This window comes from Rhipicephalus sanguineus, chromosome 6 (assembly GCF_013339695.2).
Source record: "Rhipicephalus sanguineus isolate Rsan-2018 chromosome 6, BIME_Rsan_1.4, whole genome shotgun sequence".
Taxonomy (NCBI): domain Eukaryota; kingdom Metazoa; phylum Arthropoda; class Arachnida; order Ixodida; family Ixodidae; genus Rhipicephalus; species Rhipicephalus sanguineus.
Window position 1 is genome coordinate 4063747 of NC_051181.1, and position 23631 is coordinate 4087377.

Here is a 23631-nt window from a genome sequence, read left to right on the forward strand (position 1 = left end):
TCTTTAAGTTCTTAACTTTGCCGAGACCTTTTGTGTTGTTTAGTGGTCATGAACACGTGTATGTTAATCTCCTGTTCATCACTTCTGTTAATCTCCTGAACCTCTATCGCACCACATTTTATGAAAATGTTGATTTTCGGAAACGAGGACAACAAAAGGAGACCAAAGATATTTTGTGTTGTGAGTGCAATTCATTCTTTTGCGTTCTGGCACAAGTTGCATTACTGCAGTGTGTTCAGAATGCTTGATTGCAAATTGCGTACATTCAAACGCGCAACGAACGCGCGGCGCAGCACGCGCAAGCGGATGCAAAAAAGAAAAAAAAGCACCGGCGGAGCACGCACGAGCGGGCGGGCGAGCGGGTTCATGAAATAGAGTGGGGGAGGAGGCTGCGCACCACGCGCACGCAAACAAACAAAAAAAATAAAAAAACGGCACTTGCGAGAGAGCTAGGAGAGGAGGTGCGGCTGGTGTTGCCATGACGACGCATACCGTGTGTGCCGCCATTCTGCAGTTTGAGTTTCTGAATCCCAGCCGCCAGGATAGTAACTGAAGGGGCGTTTGGCGCTGCCAGCGCTGACGTCATGAATTAAGGCGTCCTATGGGAGGTATACGGAGTAACCTCCCACTGCTTCAACCCCTCGCTCCACAGTGCCCTTGGTTAGACAATTCCGCCACGCAGTAGACATCCTCTCGCATACTAATGGCGAGCCATTTATATACACCAGGGGTCTCAAACCCAGTTCAGCTAGCAGGCTGCAGTCACAAAATTCAGTCCCTTAGGCTGGGACAATGAAAAGGTTGTCAAAGCAAAGTGGGGAGAAAGTTAACAAAATGTTACTTAAAGCTGTCATTTGTAAGAACGCATTCTCCATTTCTCATATATGGATCATTTCTGAAGGGGATTTGGCATCAGGATTTAAGAAACATATCGCTACTGATCTCCAGAAGAACACAAATCTGGACACCAATTGCAATATAGAGAGATTTTGTTCCGTGGTTATGTTTCAAAATGTAGTGACCACATGAGGTGCCTCAGGGAAAAAAAAAATGCTTGAGACCAGCTACTGCCTCGCAACATGCACCCCCGACACCACACGGGACGGCGTAAAGCCAGGGCACACAGCATGAACCAAAGCTACTCACGCGACAAGGAAGCGGTTTTCACAGATGCAGCCTGTTATCCAGACAGGAAGTTTTGTGGTGGCAGTTATCAGCCATCGAGGCAAACACCTGACGAGCGTGAACGTGAACACGGCACACGCCGAAGTGGCAGAGGAAGCAGCTATAGCACTGGCCCTCACACAGACCAAGGCCACGTACGTGATCAGCGATTCGCAATTTTGCGAACGGGCGCAATTTGCAAGAGGCGTGCCACATACTGCAGCGACATCCCGTACATCCAGGAGAGATCGACTTCAATAATCAAAGGCAGTTGCTGTGGATACCGGCACACACCAGACTGAGCACCCCAAACGAAGCGGCTCACCGTGTTGCTCGAGGCCTCACTCACCGAGCATCATCGGAGGAAGAAGAGCCCCCGCGGGGTACGGCAAACGTCTGGGCGTGGGAGGATCGTATGACCAGGTTTCACGATATCACGACACACTACCAGTTACAGAGACGCACGCGTATACCCATCGCCCCCCGATAGGCTAAACAGGGCGCAAGCGGTACACTACAGACAGTTACAAACAGATTCGTACAGAAACCCCAGACTCATGCACGCCATGTATCCAAATATTTACAGTACAAACAGATGCAGCTCGTGTGGCGTGGTTGCCTCGCTTAGCCACATGTTGTGGGAGTGTCAGGGCTTAATAGACAAATTGAACAGTGCTGATTCATCCGTCTCTTCTGCCGCCAGCCTCCGCTTGCACTGAAAGACCGCGCTGCTCAGCTCTAACCTGACAGCACAACTCTGGGCCGTCCAGCGTGCCGAAGAAGCCGCTTCGCGGACGCGGTGGGTACCCAGGCCCACTAAAAAGACGCCGGACTCAAATCTCATTGATTTGACAATAAAGTTTCTGTTCTTTTTTGAGACTAGTCCCGTCTCTGTAGCTTACCCAAACAAAGCATTAATAATCGCAATAGGTGAGGAAATAATGTGAATACCATTAAGGAAAATTACAAACATTTAATTCCTTGTGAAGCCGCGGGCTGCTAGCGAAATGTCTGCGAGATGAGTGTTTGAGACCCCTGATATACAACATTTACCGCTGGCGGTACGCAGAGCTCAGAGGTGCTTCAGCGTGATCAATATCACTCATGAGATGGCGCGAAGGGCATGCTTTAAAGGCCGTCGCACCGCTAGTAGCTGCGTTAGGTAGGCTGCTCTTGTGTTCAGAGGAGCAGCAGCGTTGGAGACTTGGATCAAACGCAGGCAGTGTTGCATCAAACGCATGGGATGCCACACGTGGCAAAATTAGTTATACGAGACGTGCCTCATAATGCGTCGTTGCCTGCGCTGCACTTGTGCTGTCTTGCTTGTGACGCAAGCCAATTTTCAATTTTTGGTCTTAGGACAACGCGAGGCCAACAGCCCCGAGAGTGGCATGGGTTTTACGCATGCACCCTGGTGGCTCGCAAATTTCTTGGGTCTCCAATTCTAAAACTGTCTAGTGTTTTGCTGATGTAGGGATGTGCGCCTCCGACTTGTACTTTGACATACATCTTACGTTTTCATTACAAAGCTTGTGCTGAAGCTACAGACAGCACAAAGGTCACTTCGCTCACTGCAGCGGCCGCGTTCGCGGAAGGAGTGAGCTGGTAGCTAGAAGAGCCAAAGTAGGGGCTAGTTGAAGTAGCAACTATGACAGTTGTTAGTTCGCACTCGTCGTGAGTATACCTGTGTTCTTTGAATGCGTCCTGTTTTGTGTTTGAGCAGCACGCTGCAAGTGTCGAGCTGTGACAGTTGTTAGTTCGCGCTCGCCCTGTGTGTTCTTTTCGTGCGTCATTTGTGCTTGAGCAACACGCAGCAAGTTTCGAGCTGCTTGCTGTTCTTCTGTGACATTCCAATTTGTTGCTATCGCATTCATTGGTTTGCCCTTGTGGCGAAGCTGTGACTTGACAAAACAACTGCTGACGTAAAACTGAGAATACTAGAGTACAGAAATGTTCACTTTTATTGCGATATCAATCACATGGACAATTTCGGTGGGTTTTTGCCGTAACCTTCACGATCCGTTAAAGTCCAAATCGATAACATCCTCTACTACTTGTAGTGCAAAATTTTTTTATTTAGACGAAGGACGAAAAAGACATGGACAGACACCTGTCCGTGTCTTTTTCCTCCTTCCTATTAAAAAAAATTGTTTTTTGCGCAGGAAGTAGTAGAGCTTGGAGTACCAACTAGCTTAAACCCACACCTCAATAACATTGCCCCACGCATTACTTGTTGTACGCGTGAGTAAAAGCACGCAAGCGCTAGGGACAAACGTGGCTGAAAAAAAAGAAACGAGTGCAGCCATCTTTGTTGCATGAAAGGTGCATGCGATAACATACCCCCCCCCCCCCACTTTGCGTGAGGCCTGCCATCGATTGTGCGACGGGGGAGGAGGGAGGGGGCTGTGTTGCTCGAGCAGCAACAGCGAACTTTGATCGAACCTTGGGTGCGGTCGCTAGCTGGCACGCGAGCTATCTGAGCAGACGTCAGCAAACGGCCCGCTTACTTCGCGTCGAGACAACAGAAAGCACAAAACCGCTTCGCTCCCTTGAAGTGGCCGTATTTTCTTACACAAGCATTTTGTAGAGGTACACGAGATCAGATCCAAAGGATTTAGCTGGTAGCCTTACTTCGTATAACAATCGAAATTTTTGCATATATCGCATTCATTGCTTCACCCTTGCGGCAAAACTAATTTTTTTTGAGCCGTCATCACTGTTTACGGAAAGCGTGCCACGTCGTGGATGACAGCAGAACACGAAGGCAGCAAAGAGTGCATGGGAGCAGTTTCAGCGCAATAATGCGTTTTGGAGCAGGATGGCGCAGCAGAAACGGATTGGTGCAGCGTGGTGCAAATGGTGCAGCACTTCCACCTCTGTTGGAAGCATGTGGACAGACAAGACCAAGAAAGAAAACCTCTTAGTCCTCAACTACCTCCCCAAGTATGTAACACCTATAGTTCGTCCGATGCAATTCAGCAAATGTCAGGTAAGCAGGAGCAACAAGCAGAAGGGCTTCTCCCATTGCTCCTTGCTGGATCCGAGGAAGGAGCTGAAGTGCTCGAAGTGGAAATCCATGTAACAGCAGTAAGCCCCATTCTGGGGAACTAAGAAATTAACTCTGAAAGATAGGATGTCCAATGCAGGAAATGTACCAGTTACTTGTCTTGTATTAACTAGCACTTTACGTGAGGCACCCATCGTGCATGTTGGTTTTGTTTCCTAGTATTTTTTCACTTACATAGCACCTCTACTGTACACAATACTGACCCGTTTTAACGCGATAGCCTTAGCTCGTTTCGCAGAAATTTCAGTGCCAATGTCAGCGTTGGCGTCGTTGGTCGTGAGCGAAAATTTCGTGACCAAAAAATTGAAAAAGATGCAAATAAAATACCTAATAAAAATTTTCGGGTTCGAGTGAGTATCAAACCCAGGCTGTCTGTGTGGCAAGGTGTTCTACCACAGGCCACGCTATTTCTTGAAACTGCTTCGGAAAAAAACACCATATGAATCAGTCATAATGTGTCAAGCTGACTCGCCCAACAAGCAACGTTGCTAAACTATATGAATGTCATGTTGCGGCAGGAGTCCTCTTAAAGGGGTACTCACACGAATATTTTCAGTTGTCGTTTTTTTGTGTCAAATGAAAGGTCAAGCCCTCACGAGCCTAGAAAAGCTAGTGCTAAGCGTGAGTGCGCCCTGAAAAAGTCATTACAGTATGTTTTATTGTGATAGCAATTATATGGACAGTCTCGGCTGATTTTTGCTGTCACCGCCGTCATGCACCGCATATATATATATATATATATATAAGAGCCACAAAGAAAAATAAAAAATAATGCAGAAAAGCTTTCCGACGCGCGGAATTGAACGGGGGACCTCTCGCTTTCCAGCGCGCGGCGTTAGACGGTTACACCACCAACAGTACCGTGTCTTTCAGCCTGCTAACAGCGAGCTATTTATATACACCATTTCCTTCAGCATGCTTTCTTATTTGCCACATAGATGGCGAGATGTGCGCGCGTTGCATACTTTAAAGATCGTCGCCCCGCTCCTGCGAATGCTGTTGCTCTTCGCCCTACAGGGCGTGGTCGCCTTCGTGCGCTTATCTCGAGGAAAGAAGGGTGCGGCCGATGGGTGGAGCGGAGAGTTGTATGTCTTGTGCTTTCCCCAGGGGGAGGTTACTCCGTATACCTCCCATAGGACGTCTTAATTCATGACGTCAGCGCTGGCAGCGCCAAACGTCCCTTCAGTTACTATCCTGGCGGCTGGGATTCAGAAGCTCAAACTGCAGAATGGCGGCGCACACGGTATGCGTCGTCATGGCAACACCAGCCGCGCCTCGCACCTCCTTTCCTAGCTCTCTCGCAAGCGCCGTTTTTTATTCTTTTTGTTTTGTTTGCGTGCGCGTCCTGCGCAGCCTCCTCCCCCACTTTTTTTCATGAACCCGCTCGCCCGCCCGCTCGCGCGTGCTGCACCGGCGTTTTTTTTTTCTTTTTTGCATCCGCTTGCGCGTGCTGCGCCGCGCGTTTGAATGTACGCAATTTGCAATCAAGCATTCTGAACACACTGCAGTCGTGCAGCATGTGCCAGAACGCAAAAGAATGAATTGCACTCACAACACAAAATATCTTTGGTCTCGTTTTATTGTCCTCGTTTCCGAAAATCAACATTTTCATCAAATGTGGTGCGACAGAGGTTCAGGAGATTAACAGAAGTGATGAACAGGAGATTCACATAGACGTGTTCATGACCACTAAACAACACAAAAGGTATCGGCAAAGTTAAGAACTTAAAGAAGAGTGGAATAAAAAAACAGCATAACATTAGGGCACATAATAAAAAACAATTTTTATACTGACAAAAGTGCAGAAGAGCTTCTGATATATGCGCACGATATTGCACAAAATTATCATAACTAACAAAATTGAACATTCACTGCAATGCAAAAACAATGAAAGCAGTTGAATACCTAAAAATAGAATAATCATGTAAAGATCATTTTAAAGATGTGAAAACGAACTCCACATATACCACAACTAATATTGGCCGCACTTTATTGACTACATTTCCAAAAACGTTGATTTTCATAAAACTAGTGATGATAAACGCGAAGAAAATGAACAGATGGTATCGGAGGATTCATGGCATCTCTTCTTGAAATGCGCCGATTCTGCAATTCTTCAGCTTTTCTCTGGGCGCACCAATCAGCTGTTTGGCGTTCCGGAGTACTTTAAAAACGCTTCCGCCCTGAAGAAAAGGAACAAGTTCCAATCAGATGAAGAGCGCCGTCGACTCGTGCAAAAGTGAATTCGTTTGTTCGTCTCAGAGCAACACAAGTTTTTATACATTTACCTACAGCCTTAGAAACGCGGTTATAGGCGAAGGCGAGTAATTAACCGGAGATAAATGCAAAGCACACATTCAAGCACGCGGTTCTGTGAGAGTTGTAAGCCTGTAACTATATAGTTACGTCGCATGGGCTTCATGTCCGCTGCTTGTTCGTATAACGATTTAAACGCAGCATCGCGCCCTTTTCGAATCAGTCATTTTTGAAAACAATAACTGTAGCCCCACTGCAGAGAACAGCTACTCGGTATGGACGTCAATTCAAACTGACACAATGAAAGCCGCAACTCAAAGGGCACGCTCACCTGTTGTTCTTTTGGGGGCCGGCACATATATTCCGGGACGTGTTCTGGAAGTATTCGAACAACAAAGCACTATGCACGAACATCCCGAGTCCTAAAACATCCCGTCGCACAAGCACACAGCGAGCGCGCACCGTCAAACGGACGAGCGACGACGGCTAACGCACGCCTTACCAACGCCAGACACGAAACTTTCCAACGGATTTCAAAGTCGGCGGCGCCAGCAAGGCGGCGGAAAGCGCGCCTCCCGGAGGAGAGGGAGTTGATCCCGCCAGAGAGGGGGTTGAGGAGAGTTGGGAGAAAAGAGACGGAACGCAGATTTTAACTCTGATCCCACTCCATAGATGGCGGGTCAATTTGCCATACCAGTCACGTGGGTTTCTTTCACTAGCCTGCTTTCCCTGCGATGTCCATGGTGAAGTCACAGAGCATACGAAGGTCACTTCGCTCGCTGCAGCGGCCGCGTTTGCGAAAGGAGCGCGCTGTTCAAACAGAAATAAGTAACAACTGGGACAGTTAGTTCGCGCTCGTCCTGTGTGTACCTGTTCGTTCGTTTTGTGCGTCCTGCTTTATGTTTGAGCGGTGCGCTTCCAGTGTCGAGCCGTTACGCATGATAGTTTGCGCTTGTCCTGTGTGCGTTCTTTTCGTGCGTCCTTTGGGCTCGAGTGACGCGCTAGCAATTTCGAGCTGCTTTCCATTCTTCGCGTTACATTCCAATTTAATGCTATCGCATTCAATGCTTCGCCGTTGCGGCGAAACTGTGACTTTTTTAAAAGCTAGTTTCGGTTCCTACTGTACCCTGACGTCACAACACGGTGTGAGCTTCTTGTCACGTGCTCGTGCAATATATAGTGACGTTTCCACGGCCGCTCCGCACCGTGGCTCCGTTGGTGACGCATAAGCGGCCATTTTGGAAGTTTTGGTGACGCACAAGTGGCCCCCATCTTGGAAGTTTTGGTACCTAACGTCTTCACAACTAGCCAGACTGCTGCGTGGTCACCAGAATTTGTACTGTAGCCAAGTTGGTGTCGATGTCGGTAGGTGCACCATGGAAAAATTGACTTTAATATCAAATTAAAATATCTTATCAGCATTTGCTGAGCTTCACACTTGCTCAGAGCAGTCTCTGCATACAAGAGATTTGTATGGCAGAATAAACTCGCCTTCGAAAAAAGGTGTCAGTACCCCATGACGCATGTAATATTGCGTGGCAGAAGCATAGTATCACGCCTAGAGGTGTGCACCGCCGCCGCCGCCTGTTTTTGGTCACGCCGCTCGCGCCGCCACCGAAGTCCCAAGAGAGATCACGCCGCCACTGCCGCCGCGCAATATTTGCAGCACGCTGCCATTAGTCTTTTCTTTTAATTCGAATGGGGAATCTGGAAATAAAATACAGCACTTTGCCGGTGGAGCTCTTCTTGATGTGTCCATGTAATGAACTGCCCATTTCAGCGGCCGCTGAATAGCGAGAGCTTAGCGAGAAGCGCGCCCCTTGTTTCCTGTTCTTGTTCTGCAGCGTCATCATGACATCACGATGCTTTCAAACACTCTCGACACAAATGATAAGGACGGAATGTGCTTCAATGCAACGAACGCAGCCCACAGAGATCCGATTTTCGGTGCACATGTCTTTTTATCGTGTTAGCCATCGGTTTAGGTTTAATGCGGCCGCTCGTCTAACCCAGCTGGCTGTAAGGTCGGTACGCATTCCCTGCATCGTTCTCCAACATCTGGGACACATTCATATGCAAATTCATAACAGAACAGTTCCTCTTTCTGTGCATTTCGTCCACTCTCTTCTTACGCTAGGAATGTGCTGACGGGTTCGGTGCGGCGACGTGGTCAAGAGCGAGGTGACATCAAGGCTCACCGCTTTTTCTAATCACTGAATGCACTCTGCGGAAATGGACTGTGGACATCTCCTTTGAATGAACGCATCGAGAATAGCTCCCCAGAAGTTGTAGTATCTTTTTCTTCTCCAGAAATGTCACGAGTATTGCCTGACCTTAACGCTGCCGCGTCCTCCAGCATTAAAGGGCGACGGCCCAACTCGCTGCATAGCATATTCTTGGAGTCTTGGACCTAGTACACTGTGCATAAATAAATAAAATAGATAAGTAATATAAATATCTCGGTTCGTTAGTACACTTTTTCCTTTCATTCTTACTCGAGTAAATCGATAAATAAATACAGAAGTAAAGAGAATGGCAAACTTAGAATATAGCTGAGCTAGTTGGTAGGTATTCATGTTAAGAAGACATGACGTGGAAACACGGACATAAGAGAAAAGTCGACAGAGTGAACAGCTATCTCTCACGTAGACCACTACTTGCATTTGATTGATAGGTATGGCCTCTTACGTGGGAATGCGCAGATAAATATTTGTGTGTATACCTTCGGTTACGCCGTTGTGTGATTTTTTGGTTGTTAGTGGCGTTTCTGGTGTCTTGAATATTCTCCCGTGTCCGTGTTTGCACGCCCTGTTTTTATAAAGGGCCCGTAACAGCCTCTGAAAATACAACAAAAAACAAAAACAACGAACGCGTTGTTCTCTCTTGGCTTCATTCTAAAAAGACAGGGCATGCAAACACGGACACAAGAAAGAAGTCAGGACACCACAAACGCCGACTAACAACTGAAGAGATGCGCAACGGCTGAAAAAAAGGAAGGCACGAAAACTTATCTGCGCATGCCCATGCAACATGCGAACCTATCAATCCGGCACGCGTGGCGGTCTACGTGAAAGATAACTGTTAAGGGGAGACGTGGGTCTTAAAAAATGGTTTTTTAAAAGTTGGGTGAATGGCATGAAATTTAATACACTTATTCAGCTTCTTCTGCAGATTCAAAATCTCTAAGTAGATTTTTAATAGCTGCATTAGAACAAAAGGTATGCAATTTCTAACACATATTTAAGCATATTTCTTACGGGGATTTTTGGCAACTTTGCTTTGTCGAACACAAAAACAAAGTATGTGGCCAGATTGCCAAGAAGCTGGTCTAGCCGGTGATGCTATTTATTTTCTTATAATGTTGTTCACCAAATTATAATTCTCGATTATCAGAAATAGTATGCAGCAAAGAAATTTCACTCACATTTACGTCTATTTATTTTGCATTCAAAGTTTGTTGAAGACAATTGGATTAGCATCACCGGCTAAATGAGCTCTCTGGCAGCCTTGCCACATACTTTGTTTCTGTGTTGACAAAGCAAAGTTGCTGAAAATTCGCGTAAGAAATATGCTTTTAGAGATTGCACATCTTTTGTACTAATACAGCTACCAAAAATCTAATTAGAGATTTGGAATCTGCAGAAAAAATGGGATAAGTTTGTTAAATTTTGTTCAGTTCACCCAGCTAATAAAAGAAATAAAAAAAAGACCCGCGTCTCCCCTTAAGGCATTTGATTTCATCTTTATGCAAGTTAATCGACGGTTGGCTCACGCATGCGCTACCACTATTCTCGATATGCCATGCTTCAATCATCAGGCGCGTTTCCTCATTTCTATGCCGGTACAACACTGTGCATTCATCAAATTTTGGCGTGCACTTACAATCTCGACAATGTAAAGATAGATTAGAAGGTGAGCCTCCTGTTAGCGATGTCTTATGTTCCAGCAATCTCTGGTTGATGCATCGGCCCGTCTGTCCTACGTAGAAGCGGCCGCAGCTGAAAGGGATCTTATACACCACACTCGTACGGCAATCAGTGAATTTGTTGGTGTGTTTTACTAAACAAATATCGGTCCGCTTCTTGTCTTTTACTCCCTCATTCTTCCTCTGCACAGCTGCACAAATCTTACCTAGCTTATTGGCAGCCGTGAAAACAACATTAACGCCGTATCCAGTTCCTACTTTCTTTAGCCTGTGAGATACGCGATGAATGTACGGTATACCTACGACACGTTTCTTCCTATCGCTTTCTGCAACCATGCTCGGGCTTAACACAATAGACTTCTTTAAACGTTCAGCGACCGTGGCCACTGCATCACGAGGATACCCTACCTCTAAAAGACGCGTAACCTGTGCGTTAAAGCTATCACTCATTTTGTGCTCACACGACTAGGTGAGGGCTGACTTAAGGCAAGACATGGCTATGCCGTTTTGTACAACCTTCAAATGCTTCGACGAAAAATTTAACAGCGGTTTTGAAGATCTAGGAGAATACTGCCAGCATACGTGGTTCTTCTGGAACGTCAAGGAAATGTCTAGAAATTGTATTCCATTATTCTGAGGCACCTCTTTAGTAAAGCTCAGCCCTCCTCCATTTAATTCAAATTTTTCGCTCACGGAAGTTACCACCTTTTCAAAGTCCTCACCACTACAAAAAATCAAGTAATCGTCCACATAACGAAAAACTTCAATAACCGAATTACCTAAGGCGCCTTCCAAAAGATTGTCAATCTTGCTAAGGTATAAATCACTAAGAACCGGGGCAACTTTAGAACCAATACATATCCCTGATTTCTGCACATAAACGCCTTCCTTCCAACATACCAGCGTCGACTTTAAATACATGGATAGGACTTGCAGCCCTCACCAAGTCGTGTGAGCACAAAATGAGTGATAGCTTTAACGCACAGGTTACACGTCTTTTAGAGGTAGGGTATCCTCGTGATGCAGTGGCCACGGTCGCTGAACATTTAAAGAAGTCTATTGTGTTAAGCCCGAGCATGGTTGCAGAAAGCGATAGGAAGAAACGTGTCGTAGGTATACCGTACATTCATTGCGTGTCTTACAGGCTAAAGAAAGTAGGAACTAGATACGGCGTTAATGTTGTTTTCACGGCTGCCATTAAGCTAGGTAAGATTTGTGCCGCTGTGCAGAGGAAGAATGAGGGAGTAAAAGACAAGAAGTGGACCGATATTTGTTTAGTAAAACACACCAACAAATTCACTGATTGCCGTACGAGTGTGGTGTATAAGATCCCTTTCAGCTGCGGCCGCTTCTACGTAGGACAGACGGGCCGATGCATCAACCAGAGATTGCTGGAACATAAGAGATTGCTAACAGGAGGCTCACCTTCTAATCTATCTTTACATTGTCGAGATTGTAAGTGCACGCCAAAATTTGATGAATGCACAGTGTTGTACTGGCATAGAAATGAGGAAACGCGCCTGATGATTGAAGCATGGGATATCGAGAATAGTGGTAGCGCATGCGTGAGCCAACCGTCGATTAACTTGCATAAAGATGAAATCAAATGCCTTAACAGTTATCTTTCACGTAGACCGCCACGCGTGCTGGATTGATAGGTTCGCATGTTGCATGGGCATGCGCAGATAAGTTTTCGTGCCTTCCTTCTTTTCAGCCGTTGTGCATCTCTTCAGTTGTTAGTCGGCGTTTGTGGTGTCCTGACTTCTTTCTTGTGTCCGTGTTTGCACGCCCTGTCTTTTTAGAATGAATACTTACCAACTAACTCAGCTCTCTGTTATTCTAAGCTTCTCTCTTGGCGTTTGTCTTTTGGTGCACTTCGTGATACCAGAACAGTGATTCACGTGACATCATCAGGGTACATACTCTCGACTGGTTCATATATGAGAAATAACAGTTCTCAATTGCCTCCCATACTGCTTTGCTATGCAGCCGCCCACCCGCTCTTGCTTCTCTCGCACGACTATCGTGCGCGATTACTGATTGCGCTTTATTTTGTGCGTTTGCGACCGCGCATGCCGAGATAACAGACTGTAGCCGACAAGCGCGAAATCATGATAGCTTCAACGCTTACTGCTGACGTTGTGCGCATGCTTTATGAAGAAATAAGTGGCGAGGAGATGTCCTCTGTAAGAAGGATATTGAAGGCGAGAACGAAACCAATGGAAAAGGCGCCGAATTATATGATTCTTCCAACGGACGCACTCAGTACAGCGGAGACGATGCAGCTTTCCAGGAAAAAGGCGAGCCTGCTTCGACAGTTTTTTGTATATTTTTTATTCCATTAGCAATTGTATGGACAGTCGAGACAGGTTTTCACCGTCGCCGTCATGTTCCGTATAAACTCTAAATCGATAACATCGCTCCGCGCATTGTATGTTCTACCCACGAGTAAAAGCTCGCGAGCGTTGGCAAGGAACATGGCAAAAGCAGAGATGAAACAAGCTGGCCATTTCCGTCACACGGAATAACATCAACCCGCGTGCGAGGCCTGCCGTCGATTGCTCCTCAAGCCGAAGGAAACGCCCCGCCCATCATTTCTATTCATTTATTTATTTATTCATGATACCTTACAGGGCCCAATAGGGCATTGAGTAAGGGGAGCAAGTACAAAGCAAAATATCACAGAAAAATACATCAACAAATACAGGGAAACAAATAACAAGAGAAAAAATAGAAAGAAATAGGGTACAGTGCAGTTAGCGAACTTTTTTCTTTTCTCATTCTCCTCTTTTTACACACAGCAAAAAAACAGCAAATAACAACAGAGAAAAAAACAAATATATATATACACATATATATGTATGTATAAAGTGCAAAGCATTTTCACACAGAGGAACAGCATTTCTTATTCCATGAAAAAAAAAAATTATCGCCAATCACACACACTCACAAAAGATGAATGCAGGAAGACTTCGCGAATAATAATAAAAAAAAAAGAAGTAATGGTGACGACATGGCACTATTTCAAGAAATGCTTATGCAATTGATCAAGAAATGCTTGATGGTTACTGATAGATGCAATATTGTCGGGAAGATCATTCCATAAAACAATGGCGTGGGGAAGTGCTGATGAATTGAAAGCATTAGTTCGTCCACTTATGCGTTTAATGCTATATTGATTATGCAAGCGGCGTGATATGCGAGAAGGCACTTCCAATGGTAAGGGAGATGGCCTGATGCTGTAGCGATATTTATGGAATAAAGATAAAAGAGCAATGGAACGACGTACATTTAATGGCACAAGTGCTATGTCATGTTTGATCTGCGTTATACTGGAATGTAGGCTGTAGTTGGAAGTAATGAAACGAGCTGCTCTGTTTTGTACAGACTCAAGCTTGTTAGTCAGGTAGATTTGATGAGGAGACCACAGTGATGAAGCATATTCTAATTGCGGACAAACAATGGTTTCATAGGTGAGTTGTCTTAGACTGATTAATTAAAAACTTTGAGCGCGCAAAAGGACGTAGGACCAGAAGAAACACACACCACAAGCGCTTGTGGTGAGCGCTTGTGGTGTGTGTTTCTTCTGGTCCTACGTCCTTTTGCGCGCTCAAAGTTTTTAATCATGCGTTACCAACTAGCCCACCTAGCCATTTTGTCTTAGACTGCTTGGTGAGTTCCGCAAGTTCCGGCGCAGGTATCCAAGTGACCTGGAAGCCTTGGCAGTAATGGTGTTAATATGCATGTCCCATGAAAGATTATGCTTGAGATGGACGCCTAAATATTTGTACGATGATGCCTGGGATACTAATGTGCTATTATGAGGTATGAAAAATTGGAATTGATGCGCTTGCGGCTGAAAGTGATAACCTTGCATTTAGTAGAGTTTAGACTCATCTGCCATCTGTCACATCACTTTGTAATTATTATGAGGTCATTTTGAAGGGCGAAGTGATCTTCAGTGGATTTAATTGAGCGGTAAATGATACAATCGTCAGCGAAAAGACGTAGGTTAGAAGATATGCCTGTGGGTAAATCGTTAATGTATATTAAGAACAGTAAAGGACCAAGGACACTGGCCTGAGGCACACCTGATGTTACGTCACAGAGAGAGGAGGTAAAACTGTTAGCTGATGTAAACTGCTGACGGAAAGAAAGTTACGAAGCCATGATAATGTTAAAGAATCCAGACAGAGAGCTGATAATTACGAGAATAAACGTGAGTGCGCCACACAGTCAAAGGCTTTAGCAAAATCTAAAAAAATACAGTACGTTTGAAGATTAGCGTCCATGTTAGAGTGCAAGTCAGTTGTGAATTCTAGCAGCTGCGTGTCACATGACAGTCCTTTTCTGAAACCATGTTGCCGAGGAAAAAAGAAGGAATTATGTTCAAGATGAGCATAAATATGGGAGGCGATAATGTGTTCAAGTAACTTACAGCAAATGCATGTTAGCGATATGGGTCGGTAGTTTTGCGGGGAATTTTTATTACCGCTTTTGAAAACATGATGACCTTCGCAATCTTCCAGTCCGTAGGTAATAAGCCTGATGATAATGACTGCTGAAAAATGTAGCAAAGAATTTTACTTGATATTAGGACTGTGTTTTTTAATATCTTAGAGTTAATGTTGTCAACTCCAGCACTGGTTGAGGTCTTGAGGTTTCCTATGAGATTAGCGACACCTTCAGCGGAGACATCAATCGCACTCATGTACTGATAATCATGATCAGGAACGATGGGTATGTTGGAATGATCTTCCCTCGTAAATACAGAAGCAAAATATCTGTTGAAGGCATGCGGGCATTCGCTATCAGCAAGTGGCTGTTGTTAATCGTCACACAAGGAAATGCGATTACTAATGCTATTAGGAGACACAACACGCCAAAACTTCTTAGGATTAGATTTCAAGAGAGAAGGAAGATCGTGGGAATAGTATTTCTTTTTTGAAGTTTGAACGGCGCAACAGTAGCTTTTTAGGCATTCGCGATATTTTTTCCAAGCCGATGATGTAGGTGCAAGCTTAGCTTTTCTGTACAGACCCTTCTTTTTATTACGATGACGATTAAGATGTTTGTTGAACCAGGGATTAGCTTTATCATTGGAAATTGACACCACGGGAACGTATCGGTGCACTAAATTTGTCAGCACGTTCTTAAAAAGCACCCAGTTCTGCTCAACAGTCCTATCAAAAAACGAAGGTAAAAATGTCTGAACGAAAAATTTGTTAAGTGCAATATTCATATCCTTATAATTTGCTCGATTGTAATCGCGGATCTGAGTGACAGTACTACCTTGAAATGCAAGAGGAATGGTAAGTTGTAATTGGGTAAGCCTGTGATCACTAAAGCCATCAAGGTATAAAACATCACCAATTGACTCAGGAGCATTGCAGAAAACGAGATCCAGAATATTAGCACCGTGAGTTGGCTGATTAATTGCCTGGAAAAAATAGAAAGAAATAGAAATAGAAGAAACAGAAATAGAAGAAATAGAAATTTGCTGGGCAAAGGAGCAGGAAGGGATGTCTGGGGAGAGGGACTGCGTAACTCCACCAGCAACTGTGAACTTTGACTATATAAGGGCGCTGTCCAGAGTGCTGGAACGCGTGCTGTTTCGGCAGACATCCCACAGCGAACGGTTCGTATACCTTCTACGCGCTGTGAGCACTGTGATCTCACTGCTCTGCGCTCGGACCACTGATACGACAAACTGACCGAAAACCGCTTCTCTCCCGGCAGCGGCCGTATTGCCATACACCAGCATTTTGTAGAGTTAAGTGAGATCGGAGCAAAAAGAGTTAGCTGCTAGCCCTCGTTCATGTAACATTACGGCGTGTACTTATCACACTCACTGCTTCGACCCCCCCCCTCCCCCCGCCGCCGCCGGTCTGATGAACCCCGCGCCGGTCACGCGCCGCCGCTGGAGGTGGAAACACTGGCGCACCGCCGCCAGTGATTTCGGGTCCAGCGCACATGTCTAATCACGCCAGGCGTCAAAACATGTGAATTGCACCACGAGTGGGTGATTTAAAGCCCCACCCATTACAAAGCGCTCAGACATATTTAATCATGATCATCAGCATCAACGAAGGGAACAGCTGCGTAGGTTCGCGTATTCTCTGACGGACGCGTAGTGGGCCCTTCGCAAAAGGAATAATTATTGCGTAGTGGGCACTTAACAACTGTACTAGCAGTAGGCGTTCTAGGATACCTTGAAACAGCCAATGTTATGCACACAGTCGTTCGTTCCCTTACAGCATGGCTGAGGCATGCACCGAACTGAAGCTAGGTTAGCAATTGAGAAGGCGATGCGCATGGGACCCGATTACGCTATTGCATTCTACTCTTGAAAGTGAAGCTCAAGCGTCGTCCAAGCTTTTGTTGTGATTTTCATGCATCTACTTTAGATTAAGACACTAAGCCAGGACTGTTTGCATGCCACCACTGGTATGAGCCTTTCATGGCTAACAGTACTGATAAATAAACAAAAATAAAATGACACCAAAACACACTAGCCCAGCTTTTCACCTCTCCATGCATTGCCAGCATGAAGCTAGAAGGGAAAAAAACAACAACATGAATCGACTGTGGATTGCTGTCCTACAGTGAGGAATTCACTGAGATGGGAGGAGAGAAAAATGTACACGGAAATCAGTGCACAAAGGCACACATAACTATTGCAGCTGATCGTGTAGAAGTGCTGATAGCAGGAAGCAAATTAGCACTCTGGCTGTCTCTGTGAGCATGAACGCTCCTATGAGTGCAAATTTGTGTGATTGAGCATGGGTAAATGTGCATGAGCACGTATGAGTGTGAATAGCTGCGAGCATGCTTCAGATGAATATTTTTCTCAGAATATAATCATCTCTCGTTACTGACTCTATCTTCACTATATGGATGAAAGGGCAAAGACACGGACTGAAAGAATCAGAGCTATTCAACGATTGCAAGCTAAGTCACATACAGAAAGACATTCCCATAGAACATTTCCTGGATGTCCGTACCAAATGGAATGTGCCAGAAGATGGTAAGCAGTGGTAGTCAACACATGTGAGCATTTTGAATGCATGCAAGTGCGCCAAATCGCACTCTAAATATTTTTTTGAGTCTGACCATCGGGTGATCGGTTTTTGTCTTGCGATTTTAAAGAACTACGACACATATTTTGAAGGTGAACTAACCTGTGAGACAGATTCGTGTGGACACATCATCTCCAAAATGTCAACTGCAAATATAGCCCAGAACATCATCCTGCTTACACCAACTTCAGGGCAAAGGCCTCCCCCATGTTTCTTCAATTAAGCCTGTCCTGGGCCTGCTGTGGTCACATTTTCCCTGCAAGCTTCTTAACCTCATCAGCCCACACAACTTTCTGCCTCCCATCAAGCACTTGTCTTCCCTTGGTATCCAGTTGGTTACTCTTGATGACCATCAGCAATCGATACAATGAAGGCCTTAATTGTACTGATGGGAAATAAATTTTATTATTATCATTATTATTATTTTGCTTTCGCACTACATGCCCATTTCTTCTTCTTGTTTTCAACTGAGGTGTCCTTAACAACCGTTTGTTCCCTGACCCACTCTGTCTGTTCTCATCTTGTCCCTTAAAAGGGTCATGAAGCACCCCTTGGGCTTGTTGAAAAAACACATCCTGCGGAAAGCTGACACGGCTATGAACTGCTCAGCCAAATATTGCAGTCGTGTGCACCGCGTAAAGGCTGCAGGTGGAGTGCGAAGTTCCTGTTTTCACAGGTGCCCTCTTTTCAAACAGAGGCCAGTTCTCACTCTCGTCGCTGGGCGGAGCGCCTGCCGGTTGACGTCGCGTATCTGCTTCTCTGCGTCGCAAAAGACTCATTGGCTCATTCTCATTGGCTGATAGCCAGCATAAATCGAGAGCGGCGTTCAGATCAGATCCCCTTCTTGCCACGAGGTGTCGCCACTTGTCAGCGCCGCACTCCTCAGTCTGCTAACTTTACACAGTAGCCAATCACAGCGGGTGAGCGATCATGTTTCACAACGCGCGCTGACATAACCCCCGTAACTCCGCGCTCATTCTTGACGGATTCGAGAAATTTTTGTGCCAATCGATTCGGGAGGCAGTAAACTCCATTATTGAGGTCATTAGATCATTACTTGGAAAAGTGGTTCATGACCCCATTAAGGTTACACCTATCGTTTTCCCTTCCATGGCTCACTGTGTCATCCTCAATTTAAATTAAACCCTTTTTATAAGCCTCCAGGTTTCTGCACCATGGGTAAGAACAAGCAAGATGCAGCTGTAATATAGCATTTTCTTGAGGGATACTGGTAAACTACCATTCATGATCTGAGATGCTTGCCAAATGCACTCCACCCTATTCTAATTCTTCTAGTTACTTAGTTTAGATTGTGGTCACTACCTGCCCTAAAGCCTTTACCACTTCTGGTGCCTCGCTACCGATTATCACAAAGCGTTCTTCTCTTCAGAGACCCAATGTGCTGCATAATAATTTTCAGACCCACGCTTCTGCTTTCCCCGTTCGATTCCCTGAGTTACTCAGCAAGGCAACGTCACCAGCAAATCGCAGGTTACTTAGGTACTTAACTCTTATCACTAATTGTTTCCAACACAGGGGTCTTCCTGTAGACGTGCGATGAATAGCATCGTGCCTCCCTGCCTTACAGTCTTCTTTGTATGAATTTTACTGGTTTCTCTAAGGAGAACTATGGTGGCTGCGGAGCAGCCGTAAATTTCTTCCAGTATGTTTATATATGGCTCGTTTACACCCTGTTGGGTATCCGGTGTCTCAGCTTGTGGCTGCTTCTGCGCAGAGCTGATAGAGCGGACAAGGCGATGGTGAGTTAAGGCAAATTTATATACATATAAACAGAGGCATTACATGTTCAGAACTGGGGCTGACAGCTTATGGGGCTCGCACTGAGGGGCGACGACGACCCGGGAATTCTTCGTTCGCTGTCCCCCTCTCCGCGCAGCTTGGTTCTTTTATAGCCCTGGCCGATTCCTTGCATCAGCCAGTAGTTCGAAGCCTCCAATCAGGAACCGCCATTGGTCACTTGCTGGAATCGGATCCGTGGATGAGAGGGCTAGCCGCACGTTGCGTGAGGAATTGCCGTCGGTTGCGTCAGGCCACGGTGCAAGACCTTTAGGTGAGCGAGCGATGCGGAGAGAGTGCTTTGTGGGGAGAGATGGATTGTGTACTCCTTCTCAGTGCTGAGAGGTGGCGCGCCAAACTCAAGCCCGTACCGGTTCGCCCGCCGCGAAAAACTCCTTTGACTCCTTCGCGCCGCATGGGCAATGTGGAGCACGTGCCACGTTCGTTTGCTGCTCTGCTGGTGCTGCTCCTGGTGTTCGTGTGAAGTGGAATAATGGGCAAGTGTTTTGTGCCCTTTTGCAATAGCGGCTACAAATCCTGCAATGAGAAGTACGCTCTTTTCACGCCGCTAATAATATCTGGGGTTTAACGTCCCAAAACCACGATATGATTATGAGAGACGCCGTAGTGGAGGGCTCCGGAAAGTTCGACCACCTGGGGTTCTTTAACGTGCACCTAAATCTAAGTACACGGGCCTCAAACATTTTCGCCTCCATCGAAAATGCAGCCGCCGCGGCCGGGATTCGATCCCGCGACATTCGGGTCAGCAGTCGAGCGCCATAACCACTAGACCACCGTGGCGGGGCTCTTTTCACGCCGCCAGCGAACGATGAAAGACTTCAGGCGTGGGGGCATGCGATACCTCGAAAAGACCGCATGTTGCAAAGGACCGACCGTGTGTGTGAAAGGCACTTCGCTCCCCATTTCGTGCTGAAGACGTGGTCCTCAGAATTTAACGAACATGTTTTAATGTCCGGGAAGAGGAGAGCCGGGCTCACCAAGGATGCTGTGCCATCTATTTTCGATGGTGCTCCTGGCTACCTGTCCAAAAAGATTAAGAGCCCTCAAAAGAAGACAATACGGCAGACATGTGGCAAGCTGACCCGCACTTTTACCCGCGCTAAACGCTGTGAAGAGACTGCGGAGCAAGAGGCCCACCCTCGTTCGCTCGCAGAAAATGCAGGGCCGAAGCAAAGTGCTTGTGCAAACGAAGTTGGCGACGCCTCTGAAGCCGCAATTGTGCATTCTACCCACGTTTCTACCCTGTCTGTGTTTGATCGACTGTTCGCATCAGCTGCAAGCATATGCCTTCCCTTGTCATCGTGGGCTGCCCATCAAATTGACAGCGACAGGTTTAAGGATGTCCTGTTCAATGACGCTTCCGTGCCTCGCAACGTGACGGACCTGGTGACGGACCGTGATGACGGAACGTGACGGACACCAGTGACGGACCTGGTGTGCCGTTTAACAGGAAGTGTGTGCACATCAAAAGCGACATGACTGTGCAATTGTTTATATTTGGCAAGCCTATTCAACCTAGTGATGTCGGCATAAGTTCACTTGCTACATCGGTGTTTGAAGTTGAAGAGATGGTACAAACTGTGGCAAATTTGGACGTTTGCTCTGGAGGGCCAAGCTTGAAAGATTTTCCAAATGTCTCTCCACAATGCGCGTACATCGATTGTGAAAGGAAATGGCAGCACAATAAATGCCCACTTGTGTCACCCGGTAACGCCATTTGTCGGTCATGCAGAGCCTTAGTTGACACTTTGAGAATACATAATGGCCGGCGGATTGCAAGAGCTCGACAGAGGCAACCACCTAAGCACATCAGGATCTTTGTACTGCCTGAGCAGAAGGAGAAGCTGGACGCTTTGCGGAAAGCGAAGTCTGCATTGCGACGATCACGCGCACGACTGGTGAAGTGCAACCAACTTCTCGCGAGGCAGCTTCAGAACACCAGACAAGAATTAATGAAGTTGCAGGATGAAGAAATCAGAGAGAAGCTCCGAGGGCTTGACATTCCACCAATGCAGCTTGTTCTCCTGGAAGAGTGTATCTCTGCTGCTAGAGCAACAAGCTCGAAGAACAGAAGGTACTCCGACGACTGGCTGCTGCTGTGCCTTTTGATGCATATTAGAAGCCCTGCGTCTTACTCCTTTCTTCGAAATAATGAGGTACTACCTTTGCCATGTGTCTCCACAATCAGAAAATACATAAACATGGTGGGACTGAAGTGTGGCTTTGATGATGAGTTTTTCGAAGGCCTAAAGGTTAAAATTTCCAGTAAGGCAGCCTTCCAGCGCAGAGGAATGCTCATCCTTGATGAAATTCAGGTCAGGAAAGAAATGTGTGTAAGCTCAAAAACCATGACTTATGCTGGCCTTGTCGATCATGGTGAGGGTATCGGCCAGAAAGACGAGCTGGCTGATCATGGGTTGGTGTTCGCATTTGCACCATTTGGTGAGCACTACTTGCAGCCAACAGCTGTGTTCGCTTCCAAAGGACCGACGAAAGGGACACTTTTAGCCCAGTTATTGCTTCAGTGCATTATACGTTTGGATCAGGCTGGCGTTATTATTGACGGAGTTGTTTGCGATGGTGCATCCACAAATAGGGCGATGTGGAAGACATTAGGTGTCAGTGGTGCCAACGGGCGTGTGGTAAATTCATTTGAGTATCCATCAAATCCATCAAGAAGAGTATACGTGGTCGCAGGTGTGCCCCACCTTTTCAAGTGCATTCGGAATCGTTTGCATGACAAGAAAATCCTAAAGAGGAAGGGCAAACTGATAAAATGGTCCTGCTCTGTTTGTAGCAGACTCAAAAAATGCTGGAGAGCTTCGAGTGTGCCCAAAAATTTCATACAATCATGTGAATCCCTCAAATATGCTGCGCATGAGACTTAAGCTGGCTACTCAAATTTTCAGCAGGATTGTTGCGAAGGGGCTGCAGTTTTACGCACGTCGAGGAGCACCGCGACTGTATGATGTGGAACCCACCGTCAAATTTACATTGCTGTTAAATGATATGTTTGATGCCCTCAATAGACGCTTTCCTGCTGAAGGATTAACACCAGGGTGCAAAGATTTTGATGTCCTCATCAAGGCTTCTGAGTGGCTTGATGATTGGGAGGAAGAAGTGTTGCGGGATGACATACACAAAGACCTCTTTCTTACGCAGTCTACAGCCGATTGATTATGGGTTACATTAAAATCAGTAAGGGAATTGTCACTGTACCTTCTGAAGCACTGTGACTTTAAGTACAGTAAAAACTCGTTAATTCGACTCTCGTTAATTAGGAAAATCGGCTAATTCGGACACGCCATCTGGTCCCTGTAAATATACGCATCACTCTATGAGACTGGGCGCTCGTTATTTCGGACAGATTTGACCGCAAATCGGATAATTCGGCGACTTTCGGGCCGCTGGCGAGGCTCGAAAACGAAAAAAGAACAATTCGGAACAAAAGTGAAGCTCAAACGCAGCATCGCCATGGACATCAATTGTCGACTTGGCTTGACTTGAGACTGGTTGAACGCCTTTTCTTCGCGTGTTGTTGCCGGCGCCATTTTATTGCTTTGTTCCCGTTGGTGTGCTGCTTCGTTGAACGCCGTTTTATCGAGGAACGATTCAGTACAGCTCCTTTAGCTTGATTGTTGCTGGTGCTTTAGTGCTGACTTTTCGTGTGAACGCACTCTCTCCGCTGATGGCAACGCTGGCGAAGCGGCCCAAGTGCGAGGCCAAGGACTTCACCACCAAAGTAGAAATTTTGCGTGCCCTGAAAAATGGGCTCTGCTGACAAGAAGTTGCTCCTGTGTCATGACGTCGGCAAACAATACGACGTGAGTCTCCTGAGCGCAGTTAGCATTGTTGCGTATGTGTGACAGAACACGCCTGCGCACGCCATTGCGAACTGTTTCAGGCACAGTGGCTTTGTTGTACCCGACTCCAGCGATGCCAAAGTGTCGCCGGACGACGGTGCCGACGACGGGAAGGATTTCGGAAGTGTTATGCCTGATGCAGTGACACTAGAGGATTATATCGGCATTGATGATGGCGTTGCCACTGCCGGCTGTCTCACTGATGAGCAAATCGTCAAGGAAGTGATGCATGGCAACGAATCCGAGAACGAAGAGCCTGAAGAGGAGCAGCCACACCATGAGCCACACGGGCCCCCTCGCACTGTGAAGGAAGTCGCGGAGGCCCTCGTCGTCCTTGAATTTTGTTTTGGCGCTGCAGACAGCATGCGAGCTGCTGAGCACCTTGAAGGGCTCAGAAAAATTGTGTCCGCGCGAATTTCTGCTCGAAAACAGACACGCATCCGCGATTACTTTGTAAAG

At 46.3% G+C, this 23631-nt stretch overlaps 1 protein-coding gene and 1 long non-coding RNA gene across 2 annotated transcripts in view; both read right to left on the reverse strand.

Annotated features, from left to right (window-relative positions):
- Positions 1-23631, reverse strand: part of LOC119395578 (uncharacterized) — a 151210-nt gene that overhangs the window by 111723 nt on the left and 15856 nt on the right. The gene's annotated exons all lie outside the window — the stretch shown is intronic.
- LOC125758907 (uncharacterized) lies at positions 6196-6955 on the reverse strand. Its single transcript, XR_007416453.1, has 2 exons — positions 6819-6955; positions 6196-6414 (listed from the first exon to the last, which is right to left on the reverse strand). It is a non-coding gene; the product is annotated as an uncharacterized LOC125758907 (long non-coding RNA).